Source organism: Vulpes lagopus, chromosome 5, assembly GCF_018345385.1.
Source record: "Vulpes lagopus strain Blue_001 chromosome 5, ASM1834538v1, whole genome shotgun sequence".
NCBI classification, from domain to species: domain Eukaryota; kingdom Metazoa; phylum Chordata; class Mammalia; order Carnivora; family Canidae; genus Vulpes; species Vulpes lagopus.
The window spans coordinates 47,545,082-47,563,216 of NC_054828.1; the positions used below are offsets into that span (position 1 = coordinate 47,545,082).

General features: G+C 36.7%; 1 long non-coding RNA gene across 1 annotated transcript in view; it reads right to left on the reverse strand.

The window, feature by feature from the left end:
- The window catches only part of LOC121491200, a 67,331-nt gene that overhangs the window by 32,681 nt on the left and 16,515 nt on the right, over nucleotides 1–18,135 (reverse strand). Inside the window, exon 2 of the long non-coding RNA XR_005987895.1 lies at nucleotides 8,576–8,678. This is a non-coding gene — a long non-coding RNA (uncharacterized LOC121491200). The remainder of the gene's footprint in view (nucleotides 1–8,575; nucleotides 8,679–18,135) is intronic.

Consider the following 18,135-nt stretch of genomic DNA (forward strand, 5'->3'; position numbering starts at 1 on the left):
CCTCTCTCTCTGTCTCTCATGAAAAAATAAATAAACTCTTAAAAAAATAAAATAAAATTTAAACCACTGTAGGGATTTTTCCTCTTAAAGTTTTATCACAAAAAATTTATCTTAATGTCATATTGTGAATAAATTTAACAACAAACTTATTTTGAAGGAAATAATGCTGGATATAGAACTCTTCTATATGAAAGAAATTTAAGCTTAAAACTAAGATGAGTTTTGCTTGCAGTTTAATTCTAAATGATAAGACTTTTAAAATAAAAACTTAAATCTCAGAAAATGACATTACACTGGATTGGTGAAGTTCACAAATATATAAAAGCCATCTCTCTGAAAGCAATCAAACCAACAAAGGCAGTCAGTAATAGGTTCATATATTAGGTGTCTAATTATTTATTGAATTATTACAAAGAGTGATTATACAAAACCTGAGGAATTGGCTTTTTATCTCTGAACATTAAGACCTTTAACTCATTCAGGGCTCATCATTTTAATAAAATATATGAGGTCACAATCTGTGAACTTACATGTTATGGTCTTTAGTAGAAATGCTATTTATAACAGGAATTTACTGAAATGAAGCTGGCAGGATATTGAAAAAATCATTTGAGTTGCTCAAATTATTAAAAATAGAGTATTTTACCTACAATTTTTAAAAATTTAATTCCATCATAAGAAATATTTTTCTTTAAATGAAATTTTTCGTCTACCATATACTTTAGACTTTGATGAGACTCCACTCTACAACATTTGACTAATAAATCTAGTAAATAGAATAGGTGTTTTTAAAAAATGATATGTAAAATAGCACCAAAAGACCAGGAGATACTGCAAATACAAAATTACTTTTATAATTTATTGAGCATCTTAATTTGAGCTTCTCTACTACCTTGATGTGTTCTCTTCTATTCTCTTCCGGATAATCTTATCCACTTTCATGTTTTCAAATACCATCTTATATGTTAAGATGGTACATGGGTACTATGACTACAATAGAAAGTGAGATAGGGAAAGCTTCAGAGAGGAAATAATGATGGAGTAGATGTCTAGGGGAAGAAATGACAGAAGAGAAACAAGTAGGCTGACACTGCAGGGAGAAAGAACAGTGTGAGTCAAGTTCCTGAGTGTGAATCAGCTTGCCAAATAGTTAGTTCCCTTAAACACTGGCCCTAGCTCACAGTAAGTAGGAAATGGCCAGAAACCAGGGGAGAGCCAGATCAGGGAGGGTCTGATTTGTCTACTTGGGAATCCAAATGTATTCCATAGTTCTTATTCCTATGTGCAGCAATAAAGAGACATGAAAGGCCTTTTTAAGCAAAGGAAAAACAGGATCAGATTTGGATTTAACAGGGAAGAAAGAAGTTTCTATTTTAATCCCTCCTGCCTTCTAAATAATATGAATTAAATTTGTTCTGTCGAGCCCCTGAAGAGATTTGGTTGTACACATTTGTAAGTGGAAAGCTAGAGAACTAGGTGAACTGCTAGAGGGAGAACAAATTCCTTAAAACAACTTTAAGGAAATAGAACAAAAGTGAGAGAAGCCAGGAAAATATCCAAAGGCAGTGTCTCCATAGGTTCTGTAAAGTACTAACTCACAAATACTATGAGTGGTTGGCTTTCTGTCTGTTTGTTTTGGTAGAAACTCGGCTTCACTTTCAAGATCATTCCCAGAGATAATACTCACTAAACAGATCTTGAGGAGAGGAAACCATGAGAATGTTTTGACAAACAGACTATAAGGTAACTCCCCATGATCTTTGCTTCTTGGTGTTCACATCTCTGGTGTTTACAACCCTTGAGTATGGGCAGAACCTGTAACTTGCTTATAATGAATGGAATATAGCAAAGGTGGTGGGCTGTCATTCCCATGACCACATTGGTCTATCTTGTTTAATAAACTCTCTCCAGGGACTTTCCTTGCTGGTTTAATGAAGTCAGCAGACATGTTGGGAAAGTTCACATGGTGAGGGACCTCTAGGAGCTGAGGGCAACCTCCAGTCAATAGCCAGAAAAAAAGTGGGGTTCTGAGTCATACAACTGCAAACAAATGAATTTTACCAACAACTTGAGTAAGCTTGGAAGCAGAGTCTGTCCCATTCAAGCCTCCTGTTGACACTTTATAGTCTTGTGAGACCCTAAGCAGAGGACCCAGCTAACCTGTGCCAGGCTTCTGACTGTGAAATTATAAATGCATATGTTAAGTCCATAAAATTTGTGCTGATTTGTTAAACAACAATAGAAAACTAATACAAATATCACAATTCCCCAACCTGTCTCCCATTTCACCAAATTTATAGATATATAATAGTCTGAGCTCTGAGTTATAAAAATTTTAGGGAAATCCACTTTCTAAAGCTGCAAAAAGGATGGATTAAAGGAGTAGGAGAACACAGGCAAGATGTAAGGGTAATAGCCCAAGTGAGAAATGGTGAGAGCCAGAGCCAAATTATGAAAAATAGGAGAAGAAATGTAATGAGTCCATCTAGAACATGATAAATTCAAGATGTCTATAGAACTTCCAAGTGATGATATCTAGTTGCTTTGGTACTAACTTTGAGAGATACTAGTTTTTATCTAGCAAAACACATTTTCCTGGACATAACCCTTCAAAAGTTGACAATAACCTGCCTTTTCAGCCCTCACCATGTATTCTACACTTTATGGAGCAACTAGATGCTCCCCAAACAGGACACACATATTCACATTTCTTTATCTTTGTTCATGTTATTCCCTTTGAGTGAAATGTACTTCCCAATTATGTTTATTTATGAAAATCCAACTCACCTTTCAAAATCCAATGAAAATGTCAATAAGCTTTGTTTGAATGGATGCTTTCTCAAAGGCAGGGCTCTTTGTTTTGTTTGCAGTTATATCTTAAACTATACTATAGTTTACTATATTATACTATAGAATAGTATCTGGCACCTAGTAGGCACACAATAAATATTTCTTGAGTAAATGGATGAATATCTTAGAATTAGCCGTTCTTAATTGTCTCCCCATCACAGAGCAAGTATTAGTATATTCCACATGCTTAACAAATGTTTACTGATAAGTAGTACAACTAAAAACCTCTTCTAATGTTTCTGAGAAAATAAAGAAAAGAAAATGTAAACTGCAATCACGGGGATCCCTGGATGGCTCAGTGGTTTAGCGCCTGCCTTTGGCCGGAGCGACCTGGGATCAAGTCCTACATCAGGCTCCCTGCACGAAGCCTGCTTCTTCCTCTGCCTGTGTCTCTGCCTCTCTCTCTCTGTGTCTCTCATGGATAAATAAATAAAATCTTTAAAAAATAAATAAACTGCGATCACTTGTCAATTCATTCAACAAATGGTCAACAAATGGTTACTGCACACATAATATATACAAGAGACTATATCAGCAATATAGTATTACTCTAAAGTCATTCTCAACCCCTTCTCCCTTGCCTCCTTCTAATTACAGAAGTGGAAGTAGATGCTGGTTCTCCCAGGGTCTTTTACAGCTAAAGATAGTCATGTGACACTGTTATGGTCATTAAAATGCAAGGGGAAAAATAATTGAATAAGTGATTGAGAAAGAGGCATCTTTCTCGGCAAAAAAAAAGAGTCCAGTCGAAAGTTCTGTTCGTGGGGTGCCTGGTTGGCTCAGTCAGTTAAGCTGCTGACTCTTGGCTTAGGTTCAAGTCATCATCTCAGGGTTCTGGGCTTAAGCCCCTTGAAGAGCTTTGCACTTAGCAGAGTCTGTTTGGGGATTCTCTCTCCCTCTTTCTCTGCCCCTCGCCCTGCTCACACATTCTCTCCCTATATATAAAATAAATAGATCTTTAACAATAAAAAGGAAGCTCTGTGCAGTAGCGTGGGGTGCCTGGTTGGCTCAGTCAGTTAAGCTGCTGACTCTTGGCTTAGGTTCAAGTCATCATCTCAGGGTTCTGGGCTTGAGCCCCTTGAAGAGCTTTGCACTCAGCAGAGTCTGTTTGGGGATTCTCTCTCCCTCTTTCTCTGCCCCTCGCCCTGCTCACACATTCTCTCCCTATATATAAAATAAATAGATCTTTAACAATAAAAAGGAAGCTCTGTGCAGTAGCGTGTCCTGCTTTCTGCCTTTGAAAATGGTTATGGTGCTTAGAGGTATTGCATCCAACTTGTGGACTACAAAGAAAAGGCAAAGAAAAGGCAAAGAAAACACAGAGATACTAACCTAAGCGCTTATATTAAACTGCTAAACCAATGCCAGCAAGCACCTAATTCTGGATTTCCTCTTATGTTAGGCAAATAAACCCTCTTGCTTAAGATCTATTAGTCTGTTATTCTGTTGCTTATAGCTCAAAATATTCCCAAATTAATAGAGAAGGTTAAAAAATCTGGATAATAATAATATAATCTGGCAAATAATGCTACACGTGAAAAGTTTAAAATGCCTAGTTGATTTTGAAATTGTAGTGTTGAAAGTAACACTTATGTATCTTTTAAAAATATACAACATAAGTGACACCATCTAGCATTTGGCTATGTTGTCATAGTCCTTACTGTCTCTCAGGATGTAAACCTTATCCTGTGGATAGTTGTGTCAAAAATGAAGAAATTACAATTTCAATAGAGTAGTTTGTCAACTCTGAATTCAGAGGTAGGCCTATTAAAATTAAAAGGATAGGATCTAGTTTAAAAATGGAAAATTAGTACTAGTGAAATTTTCAAATTTATCCACCCAAAAGTTTCCAAAAATTATATTCCAAAATAATGAGACTGTCTCTGCCCTTTTCAGAAAAGTTAAGCAAGACTTTTGATTTATAGACATTGCAAAACACAGGTGGTAATAAAAGAGCACATTGCATAATTGTATTCCTATAAAAACTCCAAGCCATTTTGTAGGATCATTTTTACACTGCTTTTCTAATAAGTACAATGAGAACTCTGTTTTTCTCTGTTACACTTGCCAAGTGTCCTCAGAGCCTGAGCAGTGTTTTAAATTGCTTTTATAAATGAATAGTGTAGCCAATCACCAGTTCCTAGAATTGCTGAATAAATGAAGCAAATATTCAATAAAAAACTACCAGTGTAATGAATAATAATCCTGGAGACTTTTCAATAGATTAAAAAATGAATCATTTATTAAAACTATTTCTAAGAAATTTCATTAACAGGAAGTGTTCTGCATTAGCAGAATTACTCTACTATGAAGAGTAGTTATCAACATCTTCCTTCTTACTTTTTATTCACAGGCACTATTTACTCAGGAAACACTTACAAGGTTAAGGAAGCATTGAGCTGGGTCTGGAGTTGCATGATACACAGATGAAGGAGACAGAGTCCCTCCCCTCCAAAACAGCTTTTGCTGTAGAGTAGCGGCAGCCACATAGGCTAAAATCCTCTCAACCATGTCCCAGTAGTTCTGTTAAGGTTGGGCCTATTAGAATCTAAGGGTGGAAGAGTAGCTTAAATGGATGACTTTGTTCACTTACTTAGGAGCTGCTTTTAATCCCATACTAATAGAAGTGTCCCTGTTAACCATGCCCATAATGAGACGAATATACCAAGTTTAGCGTGGGTGACAGCTGTAAGCACCTATGCAAATTATCATGACCAAACAAAAGAACCGACACAATTGCATAAAGCTGTCTTTGGTTTTGTTTTTTACTCAAATAACATATTGCTGTTGTTTTAAGAGATCAAGTCAATGTTTCCTGATGTGAAACTTGTTTGTTACTTGATAGTGTCTTGAGAAACAAAAATGAGGATACTCATTAGAATTCTGTATCTTATCTCTTGGCAGTATTGGATTTTCATTCATACAACATTTTATTTTTTTATTTTTTTAAAAGATTTTATTTATTTATTCATGAGAGACAGACAGAGAGAGAGAGAGAGAGAGGCAGAGACACAGGCAAAGGGAGAAGCAGGCTCCATGCAGGGACCCCGAAGTGGGACTCAATCCCAGGACTCCAGGATCACGCCCTGGGCGGAAGGCAGGTGCCAAACCACTGAGCCACCCAGGGATCCCCCATACAACATTTTAAAGTCAGTTGTAAGCAGGTTGAACAATTCTTACAGAAATTCCTGCCAGAATTAATGTTATTATGGGTGATTATCACTAAAAAAGAAAACTAATCACATCTTATAGTAAGATAATTAGAACCAGAATTCAAAAACTGAAGCTGAAAACACCCACAAAAAGCCTTATACAAAAATATTCATAGCAGCTTTTTTTGGTAATAGCCAAAAACAAAAACAAAAATAAAACAAAACAAAACAAAACAAAAACAACAACAAAAAAAAAACAAAAAACCCAGCCCAAAACAAAACAAAAAACAAACAAAAAGAAAAGAAAGAAAAAGAATTCAAATGTCCATTATTAGCTCACTGGGTAAATAAAACTGTGATACATGGTGGTGGGTTCAATAGTGGCTCCCAAAAAGATATGTCCACTTGGAACCTGGGAATGTGACTTTATTTGGGAAAAAAGGATCTTTGCAGATAAAATTCAGGCTCTTAAGATGGGATCATCCTTGATTAATGTGGATACTAAATCCAATGACACTGTCCATCTAAAAAGACATAAAAGAAGAAAGACATAGAGATACAGAGGGAAAGGCCATATGAAGACAGAGGCAAAGGTAAGGTGTAGCCATATGCTGAGGGCCACAAGGAACCCCCAGAAGCTGGAGGAATCCAAGAAGGATTAGCCCCTAGAGTCTTCAGAGGGAGGATGGCCCTACCAACACCTTGATTTTAGACTTATGACCTCCAGAGCTGTGAGAGAATAAATCTTTGTGGTTCTAAGCTATGAAGTTTGTGGTAATTTCTTAGGACAGTTCCAAGAACCTAATAAGTATAATCATACAATGGAATACTGCTCAGCTATAAAGAAGAATTAACTACCAATCCCCTCAGCAACATGGATGACTCTTACAAAGTAGTTGGGTGAAAGATGCCATATAGTCAGACAGAAAGACACAGTATATTCATTTTCATGAAGTTCAAGAATAGGCAAACTTAATCTATGGGAATAAAAACCAGAGGAATAGTAGACTTCTTGGGGTCAGGGTGGGAGCTGACTCAAAGAGGCATGAAGGCACTTTCTGGGTGAAGGGAAATGTTCTACATCTTGATTGGGATAGTGATTACATAGGTGAATAAAACTCATCAAAAAGTACCCTTATGAGCTGCTACATTTTATTCAACATAAATTAGATCTTAATAAAAAAAATACTGAGAAAAAAACACACAACAAACAGCAATGAGGACTGAAATTATGCACCGAGTCAGGGGTTGGCAAACTATAGCCTATGGGCCAAACCTGACCTACTGCCAATAAAATTTTATTGGAGCACAGCCAGGCCCAATCATTGACATATTATCTAGGGCTGCTTTCATCCTACAAAGTCAGAGTTGAGTAGTGGTGACAGAGACCGTATGGCCTGCAAAGCTGAACATATTTACTGTCTAGCCCTTTAGAGCAAGTTTGCCAACCCCTGCACTAAAATTCTAGTCTATAACTATGCCTGTAACTATGGAGGCCCTTTCTTGTTTAACATTCTTGTATAACTCTCTTTATACTCAATGGCATAAATTAGCAGTGTTTGCTAAGTAAGATGCTTGAAATGTCTTCACCCTAGGCACCTAGGTGAGACTGTGAGCTCAATCTTAGGATTCTTGGTACATCAGTTCATTTTTCTTTCACTTGCTGTTTTTCAGCACAATAGTTCAGTACTACCCTCTCTAAAGTCATGGCATATTACCCGTATATGTGTTAACTTAATGGCCTCACCTGTGAGGCATGCTAAGAACTGAAGGAGTCCAGAAATGTCACTCCAAAATATGCCACTCTGGCATATTGATATTTTTAATTAAAGGCACTTGAAAAACAGCAAATATGAGAAAAACCTTCTTTTTCTTGAAAGTGGGAGATGAAATTCGTATATGAAAGATGCCCTCCCTATACCACAAAGAACATAATATTATCAAGGACAAGAAGTTAAGACCAAGAGAATGCTATACACACATTGTGAAAATAATTCTTCTCTTCTGTTAGCCTCCACATATAGTCTTTTTCCCATAATTGCCTCTCTTTATTCAACCTAATATAAAAGTGAGTAGGTTTTGCCACTTGTTTGGATTTTCTCTCCTTATGAAGGCTCCCATATCATGTAAAACTTGTATTAAATAAATCTGTATGCTTTTCTCCGGCTGATCTGTCTTATGTCAATTTAATTCTCAGGCCCAGTCAAAAAGAACCCTAAAATGGTGAAGGTAGAAGTTTGCCTCACTTAAAGAACTTGACAGTTTATTACAGAGAAATGAAAGACAAAATTGGCAATGGATGGGGCCAGGGCTGAGAGGACTTAGCCAGCAGATGTAGTGATCCCAAGCAGCTATGGCTCAGTGCTTGAGAAAGGCCTAGCTAACTTGTTTGGATTCTTGCAAACATAATCATCAAAAGGGTCTAATCCAAAGGTCTAGGGACTCTAGGGTAAAATTTTATGAGCTTAGAAAGTAAAAACTATCAGCCAGATAGGGCTTTTCATTGCATTTAGAATAAAAACCTAAATCCTTAAAATGGTCTCCAAGGCCCTGAGTAATATGTCATTGCCTACCTCTCAGCCTTTATTCTTCCTTCCTTCTACAACTTCTTTTAACAGTAGGAACATGATCAATGTTGACTTTCAGAAGATTTCTCTGGCAGCAGTAGAGGAGAGCCTGAAAATGAAGAGAACAGTTAGGAACTACAAGGATGGCTTAAGCAATAAAGAATCATTTCATGAATGTCTGAATTAGGAGAGTGACAGTGGGAATGAAGAAATGATGGATTCTGGCATAAATAAAACATTTTATTATTCACTCAATGAAACTCTATATAGCAATGAAAAAAAACCTCCTTTAAATTAGGTGTTAGAGTTCAAAAAAACCTCCTTCAAATTAGAGTTCATTATATGCATTCTAATTTCTGGTATGTTACCAATGGATAGGAGTTCCTCAGAACCTTCATAGGTCAGGTGGCTGGAGTTTCCCGTAGGTAGAAAATATTAAGCTGTCTGCTCTCCTAGCTCCATGGTTCTCTTGAGCATATATCCTAATCTCCTAGAGAGCTTATTAAAACACATCTTCCTGAGTTCCACCCCTAGAGTTTCTGATTTATAGGCCTCTAGTGAAAATTTGCATTTCTAATGAGTTCTAACAAGTTCCTAGGTGATGGCATTGCTATAGGTCTAAGAACAACATTTTGAGAACCACTTTCTAGCCCAAATCAGACAAACTGGCAAAGTGAGACCCCACTGAAATGGTTGGAGAGAGCTTCTTTGTGTCTGGCTATCCAAGCACAGGAGAGAAGCACTCTTTTCTAAGGTACTTAGAAGAAGAGTGGACTCCATCTACCCATGCAGGCCCCTTTTTCTCAAAGGGATTTGGCTTTCCCAAGTTATAGGCCACATAGTATCTTCTCCTAAAGGTGGCCCCAGAAACACAGATAATCAACAAGGGCCTCTGATGGCTGCTTTTAATTACTGAGTTGCTCCAGTAGGAATTAGGGGGAAAAAAGAAGGAAAGGGGTTGGGGGGGTCAGGAACATGTGTTTGAGCCATTTTCTTTCCAGAAACTCCTGTGAGAATTTAAAGAGATAAAAAAGCAATAGTGCCTGAGACAGTAACAGCACTCAATAGATGTTAGTTAGCTGTTATTGTTGTGACTTCAACTTTTTTGAGGTAGGTGTTTGCAAAGATGGCTTTGTCATAACAGAGCATGTGGGAAAAGCCAGTTTATCGGAGAGGTGATTAGCTTAGTTAGGCACATTTTAATATCTGCATTTTCATATTTAGAAATTTTAATGACATGGCTCTAAGGTGAAAATTGAGGAATTTTATAAAACAGACCTAACAGTTATATAAAAAATAGAGAAGACAGCAGAAAGACTCTGGAGCTTCCTTAGGGAAATGGAGTTGTGACCCCATTTGAGGCCTCACTAGCTAGAGGGTATACCCTAATGTTAGCAGCTGGCTGGCTCATGGAGACGAGTTTTTGAGGGCAGGCAGCAAACACATGTTAAGCTTGTGATGTGATTTGGCAGAAAGTCTTGACAAACTTCTCTCAGTCTTTAAACACATGGTTCCAAAGTTTCTAAACAAAGTGCAGTGTGAACTTTGACTTTGTGTCCTCTGGTGTGGGGAGGGAGGGGCAGATTTTGCAATGCCTTATTAAATATGTCAGGGTTTTGCCTGCTGCAAAAAAACATGTACTCTCTTCAGGCAAGTTACTTTTTGGTACATGCCTATACTTTAATATTTGTATCTCAACCATCCATTCCAAAGTATTTCTATGCTTCATATAGTTTCAAATTACCCTGAGACATTTACATGAGTTCTATGAATTATACACACCTTAAAGTAAAAAAAAAAAAAAAAGAAATCGCAAAACCCATATAAATTTAACTAAATTTATTACAAATTATAGGAATATATTTATTTGAAAAACTTCAGGGACTATTTTGTCGTTTGTTTTTTTAAGGTCAAATTATGAACCTGTAACTTTAGAAAATCTACATAGTTAATGTTCTTAACAGTGAAAATGCAATTGTTAGACCCATTCCATATGATTCAGTTAAATGCAATTCAACATTCATTTGCTGTGTGACTGGTAGGTTCAGGGGACATTTAGGAGAATAAATAATGAAGTCCTTTTCCTTAAGGAGTTCATAGTCTTTTAGTCATGTGTTTCTTCGTTTCTTTGTCACTCTTTCCCACTAATTATGATTGTCTTGTCCCTAGAGGAAGAAGTGACTGCCAGGCAGTCTGAACATGTTGTCACTGAGGAAGTGAACTTTGGTTGGCTTTTGAAAGATATTAAGAATTGTGGTGGGGAGGTGAGGAGAGGAGGGCAGGACATTCTAAACAGAAGTAACAAAACAAGTGCAAAAAACACTGACTTAAAAAATAATTTGTTGAGATTGACAAGCAGCTCTATAGGGCTATAGCACCTGTGTTCATTTCAAGAGGGGTGCAAATGAGGGTAAAAAAGTTAGGTGGGGCCAGATGGTAAAAGGTTCTTTTTTGTGCTCTAAGGAGTTTTGATTTTATGTAGGTGGCTGGAAGCCATGGAAGCTTTGTAAGCAGCAAAGCTAACAAGATTCGATTTGTGTTTTGGCAACAACTTTAGGGGCAACATTATAGACAGTGGACCATAGTGAAGTACCTCAACAAAGTCATGTTAGGATTTGGTTACAAAAGCCCTCAGGAGGCAGAACTCTGTTTATTGTGTTACCAAGTGTTTAATTTGGCAGGAGCCTTAAATTGTTTTTATTAGTTTTAAAAACATTTATTTATTTTTAGAGATAGAGAGGGAGCATGTGAGCTGGGGGTAGGGGTAGGCAGAAGGAGAGAGAGTCTTAAGCAGACTCCTCATTGAGCCTGGAGCCCAATGCAGGGCCCGATCTCATCATCCTGAGATCATGACCTGAACTGAAATCAAGAGTTGGACTTGTGCCCAAGCCACATATCTGGCTCCATGCTCAGCATGGAGTCTGCTTTAGACTGTCTCTCGCTCTCCCTTAGCCCCTCCTCTACTCTGTGCTCTCTCATGTTCTCTCTCTCGAATAAATAAATAAATCTTTAAATTCCAGTTAGTTAATATACAACATAATATTGGTTTCAGATGTAGAATTTAGTGATTCATCACTTACATACAACACTCAATGCTCATCACAAGTGCCCTCCTTAATGTCCGTCTCCCATTTAACCCATCCCTCTGCCCACCTCCCCTCCAGCAACCCTCAGTCTGTTCTTCATAGTTAAGAGTCTGGTTTCTGGTTTGCATCTCTTTTTTTTCCCTCTACATACATCTGTTTCATTTCTTGAATTCCACATATGGTGAAATCATTCAATATTTGTCTTTCTCTAACTGACTTACTTCGCTTAGCGTAATACACTCTAGTTTCACATTGTTGCAAATGGCAAGATTTCATTCTTTTTGGTGGGTGAGTAATATTCCATTGTGTGTAAGTATGTATGTGTATATATATATACACACACACACATATACACACATACATATATATACACATATTCCTACACACACACACACATACATACACACACACACATCTTCTTTATTCATTCTTCAGTCAATGGGCCTTTGGGCTCTTTCCATAACTTGGCTATTATTGATAATGCTGCTATAAACATCAAGGTGCATATATCCCTTAGAATCAGTATTTTTGTATACTTTAGGTAAATACCTAGCAGTGCAATTGCTGGTTTGTAGCGTGGTTCTATTTTTAACTTTCTGAGGTGCCTCCATACCATTTTCTAGAGTTGTTATACCAGTTTACATCCCCACCAACAGTGTAAGAGTGTTCCCCTTTCTTCACATCCTCACCAACACTTGTTTCCTGTGTTGTTAATTTTAGCCATTCTGATTGGTGTGATATTTCATTGTAGTTTTGATTTGTATTTCCCTAATGGTGAGAGATGTCAACTATCTTTCCATGTGTCTGTTAGACATCTGTATGTCTTCATTGGAAAAATGTCTCTTCATATCTTCTGTCCATTTTTTAACAGGGTTATTTGTTTTTTGGGGTTTTGAGTTTTATAAGTTCTTTATATATTTTGGATACTAACCCTTTATCAGATATGTCATTTGCAAATATTTTCTTGCCTTTTAGTTTTGTTGATTGTTTCCTTCACTGTGTGGAAGCTTTTCATCTTGATGAAATCTCAGTGGTTTATTTTTGTTTTTATTTCCCTTGCCTCAGGAGACATATCTAGCAAGAAGTTTCTGTGGCTGATATCAAAGAAGTTACTGTCTGTGTTCTCTAAGATTTTGATGGTTTTCCTATTCCATGTTTAGGTCTTTCATCGATTTTGAATTTATTTTCGTGTATGGTGTAAGAAAGTAGTCTGGGGCGCTTTGGTGGGTCAGTTAGTTAAATGTCTGACTCTTGATTTTGGCTGAGGTCATGATCACAGGGTCATGAGATTGAGCCCCACGTCAGGCTCTGTGCTCAGCAGGGAGTGTTTGTGAGATTTCTCGCTCCCTCCCTCTCTCCCTCTGCCCCTCCCCATGCTACTGCACTGCCTCTCCCTACTACATATATTTTTTTCATAGTCCAATTTCATTCTTTTGCATGTTGTTGTCTACTTTTTCCCAACACCATTTTTTTCATTGAATATTCTTTCCTGCTTTGTTGAAGGTTAGTTGACCAATAGTTGTGGGTTTATTTCTAGATTTTCTATTCTGTTCCATTGATCTATGTGTCTGTTTTTGTGTGAATACCATACTATCTTGATCACTAGAGCTTTGCAATAGAACTTGAAGTCTGGAATTATGGTGTCTCTAGCTTTGCTTTCCTTTTTCAAGATTGTTTTGGCTATTTGGGGTCTTTTGTGGTTACATACAAATTTTAAGATTGTTTGTTCTAGCTTTGTGAAAAATGCTGTTGTTATTTTGATAGGGACTGCATTAAATGTGTAGACTGCTTTGGGTAGTATGGACATTTTAACAATATTTGTTCTTCTAATCCTATGAGCATGGAACATGTTTCAATTTCTTGTGCCATATTCAAATTCTTTCATCAGTGTTTTATAGTTTTCAGAGTACATGTCTTTTACCTCTTTGTTTCCTAGGTACTTTATGGGTTTTGATACAATTGTACATGGGATCAATTCCTTGGAGAAATCAAATATTAATTGAAAGTAGCTCTTATTTCATATAGGTTCTCAAAATGAGTCATAGAAGAAAGTACTCAGTCAGATCAGCTTTTATTATATTAATTTACCTCATGGAGGGGGCACCAGAGTGGCTCAGTGGTTGAGCATCTGCCTTTGGCTCAGGGTATGGTCCCGGGGGTCCCAGGATCTAGTCCTGCATCGGGCTCCCCACAGGGAGTCTGCCTCTCCCTCTGCCTATGTCTCTGCCCCTCTTTCTGTTTCTCATGAATAAATAAATAAATAAAATCTTAAAAAAATAACGTGCCTTATGGAATGTATAAAAAAAAACCACCAAGAAACCCTACTAAATTTAATTAAATCTTTTAAAAGATAGCATAAAATATACTCATCAGAAATTCTGATACCAATTTTTTTTGTCTTAAACATGGAAGCAAATTACAAACAAACCTCACTTAAAATGAATTGGTTTTATTTTCCCCTATTTTTTTTTAGGTAAAATTGGTATTTGCTTCAGGTATACATTATAATTTGATTTCTATACACCATACAAATGATATTTGATCATCACCATAAGTCCAATTACCAGGCATCACCATACAATAGAGCTCTTTCAGCCATTTCACCTACCCCCCAAACATCCTTCCCCTTTTATAACTACCTGCATCTGTGAATTTGTCTTTTAAGTGGAGACTATGCTCAAAGTGGGGATTGAACTTATAACCTTGAGATCAAGAGTCATATGCTCTACCAACTGAACCAGCCAGGGACCTATTTTGTTTTTCATGTGCTGCATATAAGTGAAATGATATAGTACTTGTCTTTCTTTGTCTGACTTATTTCATTTAGCATAAAACTGTTAGGATCCATCTATGTTGTTGCAAATGGCAAGATTTCCTTCTCTTTTATGGCTAAGTAGCATTCTGTTGTATGTGTGTGTGTGTGTGTATATATATATATGTAAATATGTATGTATGTGTACATATATGTACATATGTGTATTGCCATCTTTTTTATTCATTCATCCATCAATGGACACTTAAGTTGTTTCTGTACATTGGTTATTGTAAATAATGCTGCAATGAACATATGGTGCACGCAACTTTTAGAATTAGTGTTTTTGTATTTTTTTTTTTAATAAATACCAGAAGTGGAATAGCTGAACTATATGGTAGTTCTTTTTTTTTTTTATGGTAGTTCTATTTTCAATATTTTGAGGAATCTCCATACTATTTTTCTGGAATAACTGCACCAATCTACATTCCCACCAACCGTGTACAAAGGTTCTCTTCTTCACATCTTCTCTAACACTTATTTCTTATCTTTTTGATAATAGCCATTCTGACAGTTATGAAGTAATAACTTATCCTGGTTTTGATTTGCATTTCCCTGATAATTAGTGATGTTAAGTATCTTTTCATGTGCTTCTTGGTCATTTGTACATCTTCTTTGGAAAAATCTCTATTCAGATCCTCTGCCTATTTTTTACTCAGGTTGTTTGTTTTATGTTTTTGTGAGTTCTTTATATATGTGGATATTAACCCCTTACTGGTTATATGATTTGTAAATATTTTCTTCCAATAAGTGTCTTGCCTTTTTGTTTTGTTGATGGTTTCCTTTGTTGTGCAGATACTTTTTAGTTTCATGTAGTCCTATTATTTGTTTGCTTGTTTCCCTTGCCTTTGGAGTTGGATCCAATTAAAAAAAAAAATTGTTAAGATAGTATTAAGGAGCTTACTGCCTATATTTGCTTCTAGAAATTATATGGCTTCAGGTTGTACATTCAAGTCTTTAATCTCTCTTTAGTTAATTTTTGTGTATGGTGTAAGATAGTAATCTAGTTTCAGTCTTTTGCATATGACTATCCAATTTTCCCAAAACCACTTATTGAAGAGATTGTCCTTTCCCCATTGTATAGTCTTGGCTTCAATTTCTCCCTTTAGATCTATTAATATTTGTTTATATTGGTGCTCCTTTGTTGGGTGCATAAATATTTACAAATGCTATATCCTCTTGTTAGATTAATCCCTTTATCACTATGTAATGCCCTTCCTTGTCTTTTATTACAGTCTTTGTTTTAAAGTCTATTTTATCACTATAGTGATAAAGTCTATTTTATCACTATAGTGATAAAGTCTATTTTATCACTATTATATCACAATAGCAACTTTCTTTTTGCTTTTATTTGCATAGAATCTCTTTTTTCCATCCCTTCACTTTCAGTCTGGGATGTCCTTAGATTTGAAATGAGCCTCTTCTAAACAACTTATAGATGGGTCTTGTTCTGTTGTTGTTTTGTTTATTTATGATAGTCACACAGAGAGAGAGAAAGAGGCAGAGACATAGGCAGAGGGAGAAGCAGGCTCCATGCACCGCGATCCCGACGTGGGATTCGATCCCGGGTCTCCAGGATCGTGCCCCGGGCCAAAGGCTGGCGCCAAACAGCTGCGCCACCCAGGGATCCCTGTTGTTGTTGTTGTTGTTTTTTTACCCATTAAGGCACTCTATGTCTTTTGATTGGAGAAATTAGTCCATTTACATTTCAAATAATTATTGTCAGGCATGTACTGACTGCTATTTTGTTGACTGTTTTCTGGATGTTTTTGTTATTCCTCTCTGTTCTTTCTTTTCTCTTATTCTTGTCCCTTGGAGTTAATTGATTTTCTTTAGTGTTAAGTTTCAATTCCTCTCTCATTGTCTTTTATGTGTGCACTATAGATTTTTGCTTTGTAGTTACCCTTAGGGTCACATAACAGTCTCCCTATAAAATAGTCTTTTTTTTTTTTAAGATTTTATTTATTTATTCATGAGAGATACAGAGAGAGAGGGAGAGACATAGGCAGAGGGAGAAGCAGGCTCCATGCAGGGAACCTGATGTGGGACTTGATCCTGGGTCTCCAGGATCACACCCTCGGCTGAAGGCAGCGCTAAACCACTGAGACACCCGGGCTGCCCAAAATAGTCTATCTTAATATAGTAGCCTCTCTGTATAATAGTTTCTACATTTTTACTCCCCCACCAGATGTGTTTATTTTGTTTTTTATGTCATATTTACATCTTTTTTTGCAACCCTTAACTATTACAGTTAATTTTGCTACTTTTGTCTTTTAACTTCCATATTAGCATTATTAGTGGTTAATCCACTACCTTTATTATATACATTTGCTTGTGCCAGCAAGATTTGTACTTTTATGTATTTTCTTGCTATTTGTTAGTGCCTTTTGTTTTTTCATCTTAAAGAAGGTCCTTTAGTATTTCCTATAAGGCCAGTTTAGTGGAGATGAACAACTGTTGTTTTGTTTGCCTGAGAAACTCTTTATCTCTCTTTCAATTCTGAATGATAACCTTGCCAGGAAAAGTATTCCTGGTTGGAAAATTTTTCCTTTCAACCCATGAGTATATCATGCTAACTCCTTCTAGCCTGCAAAGTTGCTGCTGAAAAGTCATACCCCATAGTCTTATGGGGTTTCCCTTGTATATTACAAGTTGTTTTTCTCTTGATACTTTTAATATTCTAACTTTTGGCATTTTAATTATAATGTGTCTTGGTATAGATCTGTTTGTGTTCATCTTATTTTGAAACTCTGTGCTTCCTAGAGCTGGATGTCTGTTTTCTTCCTCAGGTTAAGGAGGTTTTCAGTCATTATTTTTTCAAATAAGCTTTCTATTCCCGCCCCCCCCCCTTCCTGCTAAACCCCTGTAATGCAAATGTTATTCTGCTTGATGTTGTCCCACAAGTCCCTCAAGCTATCTTCACTTTAAAAAATTATTTTCTCTTCTAATCAGCTGCTTTGATTAGGTGATTTCCACTGCCCTGTCTTTAAGGTCACTGATCTGTTTTTCTACTTTGTCTAGTCTGCTTTGAGTTCCTTTAGTGTATTTTTTAGTTTAGCTATTGTATTCTTCAGCTCTGTAACGACTATACTTTGTTTTCTATCTCTTTGATGACATTCTATGTTCATCCATTCTTCTCCCAAGTTCAGTGAGCATCTTTATTAATATTACTTTGAACTCATTATCAGGTAGATTACTTATCTCTGTTTCATTAAGGTCTTTTGTCATGTTCTCTTGTTTGGGACATATTCTTCTGTCTTCTCATTTTGCTTCACTCTGTGATTGTTCTCTGTATTAGATGAAACAGCTACTGTCTTGAAAGAGTGGCCTTACTTTGGAGGTGAACTTTATCACTCAACCTTGCCCTAGCTTTTGGTTGATCTTTGTAACTGTCTAAATAGCTTAATTTGCTCTTGATAGGTTCCAGTTGCTAAGGGTGTGCCAATACCTATCAGTGCTCCAAAGGGAGAGGTCTCAGAAAGTTCCTAGTTTCAGGCTAACTGTAAGCCAGATCTCTAGGCAACAGTTTTTAAGGTATATAAGCATGTATAGTCTTGTGGTTCCACAATTGTAAAACTTGCTGAGTTCCAGACCAGATCTAAAGGAGTCCCCTGGGTTGCAAAAGATATGGCTTTCAATGTGTAGAAAAGATCCTTTATGGAAGGTAT